The sequence below is a fragment of the Scylla paramamosain genome, chromosome 37 (genome assembly GCF_035594125.1).
Source record: "Scylla paramamosain isolate STU-SP2022 chromosome 37, ASM3559412v1, whole genome shotgun sequence".
Classification (NCBI taxonomy): domain Eukaryota; kingdom Metazoa; phylum Arthropoda; class Malacostraca; order Decapoda; family Portunidae; genus Scylla; species Scylla paramamosain.
In genome coordinates this window covers 15,389,810-15,397,309 of record NC_087187.1, presented here as the reverse complement: position 1 = coordinate 15,397,309, position 7,500 = coordinate 15,389,810, and the positions used below count along the sequence as shown (strand labels likewise).

Below are 7,500 nucleotides of genomic sequence, written 5' to 3'. Positions count from 1 at the left end.
TTAGACGGGGTTGTGGAAATACTGCCACTAAGTCGGTATATTAATGGCTGGGATAAATATACGTCAAATCCGCGCGGTGTTTGGTGACGAAACTTGCGTAATGCAGCAGCTGAGGTGACCTTCTGTTGGTGTTCTTATCTTCTAGGAGAGAATCTGAGTGCAGTTTGAAGGTTATTGCTCGTGGTTAAGGTAACAAACCGATGAAAGGAATTACGTAAGGTCTGGTTAATAATCCTCTTAACATTAATACAATAGATGGGGTGAACTAGCGATGTTGGTGATACTGGGGAGTGTTTGATATGGCTGCAGGAAAGCTATTGCGGGGGATTAAAGGAACTGCCGCTTGTGGGAAGCAGTACGTGAGGTCTTGTTAGTAATACTTTGATCAGTAATACAATGGGAGAGGTGAGCTACCCAGCATAGTTAAGGTAAGAGACCGTTGGGAGGAAGTACTTAGGTCTGGTTAGTAATCCTTTGATCAGTAATACAATTGGTGAGTTTCCTTGTGATGTTGGTTATACTGAAAGTGTCCGCAAGAGGTTGTTAGGTGGGGTTAGTGTAATGACCCATTGTGGAAATTACGTGAGGTGTGTATGTGAAGATCGTTACTATTATATCTTCTTCTGCTTGGTGATTTTTGTTTCCTGAGTAAGTAAGTAACTTAACGAGAGTTATCTTAACATGGTCAAAGCAACGTGTGCTACCTTAATCCAGCATGATTGTTGTAACAGTGACGGTATATGACAGCAAACAATGGCTGACCCAACCCAACACTTTCCCTGGAACCTCTGACAACAGTCATTCTCATCCCAACACCTTCAGCTTATTTTATTTCTCCACGTTGGTGAGGTGAACAGGCAACGGTTGACGAGGTAATTCCTTCTCCCTCACCTCATTTTACCTTCCTCCTACTCCACTTCCATCGTCACCCCTTCCCATTACCTCCTCCCTCCATACTCCATTTCCATCGTCTCCTCCTCCCATTCCTTCCCACCAACTACTACTTCCGTCCTTCACTTCCTGTTCCTCTTCTACAGTTTCCTTCATGTCTCTCCTCATCCTTCTTACGCCCATATCTCATACCCTCCTTTTCTCCTTCATCACTTCTTCATCGCCTCCCCATCCTCTCTATCAACACCTTCTCCCTCCTTTACCTCCTGGTCCTCTTTCTCACATCCACATCTCATTCCTCCTTTTTCTCCTGCTCCCCCTCTCCTTCTCTCCTGCTCTCATTCTGCTCCTCTCCCAAGCTATTCCTTCTCACGTTCCTCTTTCACCACTCGTCAACATTCTCTTCCCTTCTCCTTCCATACCTTTTCCATCCCATTGTTTCTCTCCAGATTTCCTTCCATTACTCCCTTATCTCTTTCCTCTTTCTTACTGTTCTCATCCGCTGGTTCATATATATATATATATATATATATATATATATATATATATATATATATATATATATATATATATATATATATATATATATATATATATATATATATATATATATAATATTACGCTCAATGTGGATAATTGCCTTACGTGAACATTATTAGGCAAGCAATTTGCACAATGTTTACAAATTGTCAACATTAGGCAAAAAAAAATGCCTATCTTCACATTATGCAGCTCAATTTTGCCCGATCGGGTTAGGTTAGGTTACTCAAATGCAAGTCGTGCAGATCATGCGAAATTTTCTAGCTTTTTTTAGGCAGTCGTATTCACATCGGGCAAAATTGAGCTGCATAATGTGAACATCAGGCATTTTTTTTCCTAATGTTGACAATTTGCAGGTTCCAGTTCGCTACACCAATATTTTCCTGTGTGGAAACCTGCCACCATGCATCTCGGCAGGGTTAAAGGGGTCTCTGAATACCCTTTCCTTTCTGTGGCCACTGTCGTGTGCTAATGCCACTTATATTTCCTTATCTCAATCTCCTTCGCTCCCCAGGCCACTGTCATATGGTAATGTAACTTGTATTTCCATATCTCACTCTCCTTCTTCCCTTCTCACGCCACTGTCAAGTGCTAATACCACTTGTATTTCCATATATAGACCCCTTCTTTCCTTCTCAGGCCACAGTCATGTGTTAATGTTACCACTTCCATTAGTTTCACATTTCAGTGTACTGCTTCTTGTGACCTCTGGCTTCGTTGGTGTTTATGTTGCAGGTTGTGTACTGGAGAAAAGGCGCTCACAGGTCCGGGTTACGAAACCTTATGGGGCTCTAAAAAAGATGTTAACATCTCAGCGACCTAAGAAGTTCATAAGTGTTTAGTGAATCACTCTTACAATAGATACGAATTTCTTAGGGACTTAAGAAATTGGTAACTCTTTATTGAATCCAGCCCCAGGTGGAGTGGCTCAGTGTCGGCGCCATTCTGCATGCAAAGTGGAATGAATTATCGAGGGATCCGTGCTGACCCCGCACCTGTTCAGCCTATGCGAGGACCAACTCAGCATAATGCTGAACACTCTCGTGTGGGTTGTCATGTTGCAAATGTGGCACCAAATAATTTTTCCTGTGCGGATGACCTGACCTTGGTTTGCGCGAGTGCAGCGGCGCTGAATGACTTGCTGCGGATCTGCGAGGAATTTGCTAGTAAGCACTACATTAAATTTAGCACAGCTAAATCCGTGTATATGTGCATTCCACCCAAGCGCGCGCCGGCGCTGGCACCTCCGGTCATGCGTCTGGGCGCACCAAGCTGGAATACGTGCGAGCGTTGTCATGGCTGGGCCACATCATCACAGCTGATTGCATGCTGGTGAGGACATTAGGAAGGAAACAAGGAATCTTGGTGCTCGTAGGGATGTCCGTGAGAAATTTCAAATTTCGTAATAACGATGTTAAACGCCAGTTGTTCAGCAGTTATTGTTATCATATTTATTGTAATTCATTGTGGCAACATTTCAAAATGGCGACGATGCAACGCTTGCGCGTAACGTGTAATAACATTGTACGAAGCCTCACGGACCACCTGCCATCGTGGTGCCTTTATGTTGTGCGTGGCGGTGGGCGCCAAGTCCTTCCCGGAGGTGCGACGGGCGGCGGCGTACAGCGCCGTGCGTAGGGTGGGGCGCTCCACTAATGTGGAGGTGTGCACCATCCACTCGGGCACACGGCGGCAGTGAGCGACACAAGTGTAGCCGCACTGGTCAGTGTTTGTGGTTCCCGGCACGTTCATCTTGCTTCACTACTACACATCTTTGCTGTTCCTTTTGTGTGCACTTGTCACCAGTCTTTCTTCAGCACTGCTCTTATTGTTGTATGCCTTCATTCATTTGACTCACTAATACACTCTTACATACAGGTTTCTTATTTACCATATTTGGTAATATGATATGGCTTTACCTATACCTGAAACACTTATTATTATTATTATTATTATTATTATTATTATTATTATTATTATTATTATTATTATCATTATTATTATTATTATTATTATTATTATTATCAGTATTATTGAATCAAGAGACATTTGAAGGACAACAATTTTTCAGCACCACCATCCACCTTCAGGTTAAAGTCACGGTGAGGGAACACATCACCTTAAACTGCTACTGCTTCACACCAGGGAACAATTATACAAAGGAAAAAAAAAAAAAAAAACGTTACAAAGGGAAGCGATTACATCTCAAAACTATTACGTAAATTTCAGAAAACTTTTACAGAACACCTAAATGGCGTTCCCATCCACATTTTTCGTGAGCAAAGTCTCTCTCTCTCTCTCTCTCTCTCTCTCTCTCTCTCTCTCTCTCTCTCTCTCTCTCTCTCTCTCTCTCTCTCTCTCTTTCACTTTTAACACTCCTAAAAATTAATCCTAATACCCTATTTGCCCTGTTTCTGGCCTCTATGCATTGTTTTCTTAGACGGAGTTCAGAGCTAACTATAACTCATAAATCTTTTTCGTACTTTGAACCTACCAGTTTCGTTGCTTACTGTGTACCTACTGTGTGGGTTTCCTCTACCTACGCTAAGGCATTTGTTGATATTGAACTGCATTTGCCATCTGTCCGTCCATTTATTCATCCTATCTAAATCTGCCTGCAAGGCGATGGCATCCGATTCTGACCTAATTAATCTACCTATCTTTGTGTCATCCGCAAATTTACTAACATCACTACTAATTCCATTATCCAAGTCACTGATATATATTAAAAACAACAATGGCCCTAATACTGATCTCTGTGGCACCCCACTAATTACATGACCCCTCTCGGATTTAGAGCCATTTATTACAACTCTCTGTCGCCTGTCGCTTAGCCATGACCTTATCCACCTTATCACCTTCCCATCTATCCCGTGTGCCCTAACCTTTCTCCGGAGCCTTTGATGGGGTACCTTGTCAAATGCTTTACTAAAGTCCAGATATAAGATGTCATAACTATCACCATTATCTACTGCCTCGTACACTTTACTGTAAAATCTTAACAAGTGTGTCAGGCAAGACTTCCCCTTCGTGAAGCCATGCTGTGACTGATTTATCAAGTTATGTTTGTCTAAATGCTCCCTAATGTTCCTCACTTTTATTGACTCCATTATTTTACCTACAGAAGTTAAGCTGACAGGTCTATAATTAGACGCTAAAGTTTTATCTCCTCTCTTAAAGACGGGTACCACATTAGGCTGCCTCCACATTACTGGTACCTCACCTGACTCAAGTGTGACTCCTAAAGACAAAAACTAACGGCTCACTAATAACCTTTTTGCATTCCTTAAGTACTGTGGGATATATTTCATCTGGTATCTTGAACTTTTTTAGCCTATCTATCCCCTGTTCCACTATTTCCTTAGTTATGGAAATATCTGTCAGCTTCTCATTCTCATCTGCTCTAAACATCTGTTCACTGTTTGGCATATCCTGCATGTTTTCCTGGGTGAAGATAGTTAAATACTCATTGAAAATCTTACTAATCCCCTTCCCAGAACTAACCAGCTCCTTTAATGGACCTATAGTATCCTTATTCTTCGTCCTGTATGCCTGATAAAATCCCTTGGGGTCCGTCTTCGCCTGGCTGGCTACCTTTAATTCACAATTGCTTTTAGCTTTCCTCGTTAACCTCCTGACTGTTCTAACTGATTCATTATACTGTGACCTTCAAACGTCTTTCCCTGCCTTTAATCTCTTATATATACTTCTCTTCCGCTCTATATAATATTTTAACCCAACAGTCATCCATTTAAGATAATTTTTCAGTGATCTTATTGGTCTATACGGGATTTTTGCTAACTGTCCTGTGTGCAATTTATGTATAAAATATTCAGATCACCTGAAGATCCGCCACCCCACAGGGATCACCTAAAGATCCGCCACCCCAGATTGTCTCACCTGAAGATCCGCCACCCCAAACTCTCTCACTTGGTTAGGTTAGGTTAGGTTAGGTTAGGTTAGCCTAACCTAACCTAACCTAACCTAACCTAACCTAACAACATGAACGCATTAAAAAACTGAGTGGATATAAAAAATGCAGAAAAAAGTTTACTTCATTAAAAGTATGGGATCACCTGAAGATCCGCCACCCCAGATTGTCTCACCTGAAGATCTGCCACCCCGAGTGCGGCTGGGGTGGCGGATCTTCAGGTGATCCAAATATTCATACAACTCATGAAGACACTTAGCACGTACAGGCGCCCCTCGAGACAAGGAGGATTCAAGCTGAAGTGAGAATGATGAAGGTAGTGGAAAAGAATGCGTCACGTGAAGGACCTTTCATAGCGACAGTGCGGTGAGGAAATGTTGATTGAGTAAACAGCTTCCTCGCGTGGGAAGTGTTCACGCGTCCCGCCTTTGATGTGACGCGCCAAAACCTGCCATCGGGTACATCTACATTCACTCGGATATCACGCTCGCTCTAACATTTTTGTTGCGCAACGGCATTACATTACTGTGTTCCGCTCCTGCGTCCGTGTCCGGTTTTCACCATTGAGGACTGCAGACAATACCCAAGCTTCATGAAATCATCAACTGTTAGTCAGAATGGAGTAAATGAGATGTATTAGTGCTGGACGAGAAACGAGGGGTGATCTACAGTCCCTTCATGAAAAATATTAACTTAAACTTGAAATAATTCTCAGTAATAAGTGAGATACAAGTGTCGTGAGTGAGAGACTGCAGGCGATCTTTAGTCCCTCTATGAAAAATGTTACCTTAAATCCGGAATAATCTGCACAATACAAGATCTTACAGTTGTTTTAGTTGTCAACGTGAAGATCAGCAATAAAGATACGTTGCTACCTGTCACTGTAAAAGGCTGCCGCACATCCCTAAATTGTACCTTGTTGCTTGGCGTGCACTACACACACCTCTGTTATGGATGGAAGTGATGGGTGGATACAGACAACCATGTTTTATACAGGCCTTGTACAGGGATCGCTACGTGTGGGCCTCATGGCTTCTGCCAACCTCCATTACTTGCTTTCTTTAGGGACTGCCACCTTACTAGACTTTTTTTTTTTTTTTATTTATTGGCCTTGACCAGTGTCCCATCTTGCCTAAAAGAAAAGTACAGGAAAGAAAAGAGAATAAAAGCGCTTCCCAGTGTTTAGTCGACAATTTTATTTTTTGAGATGTTTAGAACAAAAAAAAAAAAAAAATGCAGTTAAAAGGTTAAGTTAGATAGTCTGGTGAATATGTTTAGCGATTCTGCGATCGTCTGTACTACAAGTCCCAGGCAGCGTCAGGAGGCACAGTGGTAGTAGTAATGAATTTTTATTTATTCATATATAAGATTTTTGTTTTTCTATTACTTTATCTGCACTCACTTTTGTTCCTAAATAAACATATGGTTAAAATGTGCAGCCATGTTAGCTTTTTTGAGCAATTTTATTTGTATTAGTATTTACCTCTTCATGTATTCATCATTCATTTAGTTATTGGTTTATTTACGTATTCATCTTTTAACACAGGAAGTCCATGTTCTTGTATTAATATTTATCTATTCATATATTGTTGTTTTCATTTAATTATTAATTTACGTGTTCATTTTTAACACTGAGGATTGATGTTCCTTTGTTTGTGATTTGGTGTACACTGATGGAGCAGTGGTGGTGCCGGCTTGTTTCATTATTCATTTGCTCATCATCACAACAACAGCCTTATGAAGTGAAGGAATGCATGTGTGTGTGTGTGTGTGTGTGTGTGTGTGTGTGTGTGTAATGCATACTGGATTTGTCATACATAATTCTAAGGTTCTTGTTTAATTAATCACAGTGTGTTTAATTAATCACAGTGTGCAATGGTCAACAAAGTATCTAGGTGTTTGTGTATCTGTGTACACAATAATAAAGATCAATGAACAAAGAGAGCGGCACCAGTAGGGGACAAGAGGTGGTCGACTAGTGAAGTGCAGCGAGGCACGCGTGGTCATGAGCACTGATGGACGCCCCGCCACTGATGACGGTTCTGTCTACCTGTACACCAGGCCGGCAATCCCTCACCGCTGGACCAAACACCAGTATTCTCAAAGTGTTCTGGAGAGAATCTTTTAAATTCAGAGCA

General features: G+C 41.6%; 1 protein-coding gene across 4 annotated transcripts in view; it reads left to right on the top strand.

Moving 5' to 3' along the window:
• Positions 1-7,500, top strand: part of LOC135091521 (tripartite motif containing 13-like) — a 60,169-nt gene that overhangs the window by 37,535 nt on the left and 15,134 nt on the right. The window lies entirely within an intron of this gene.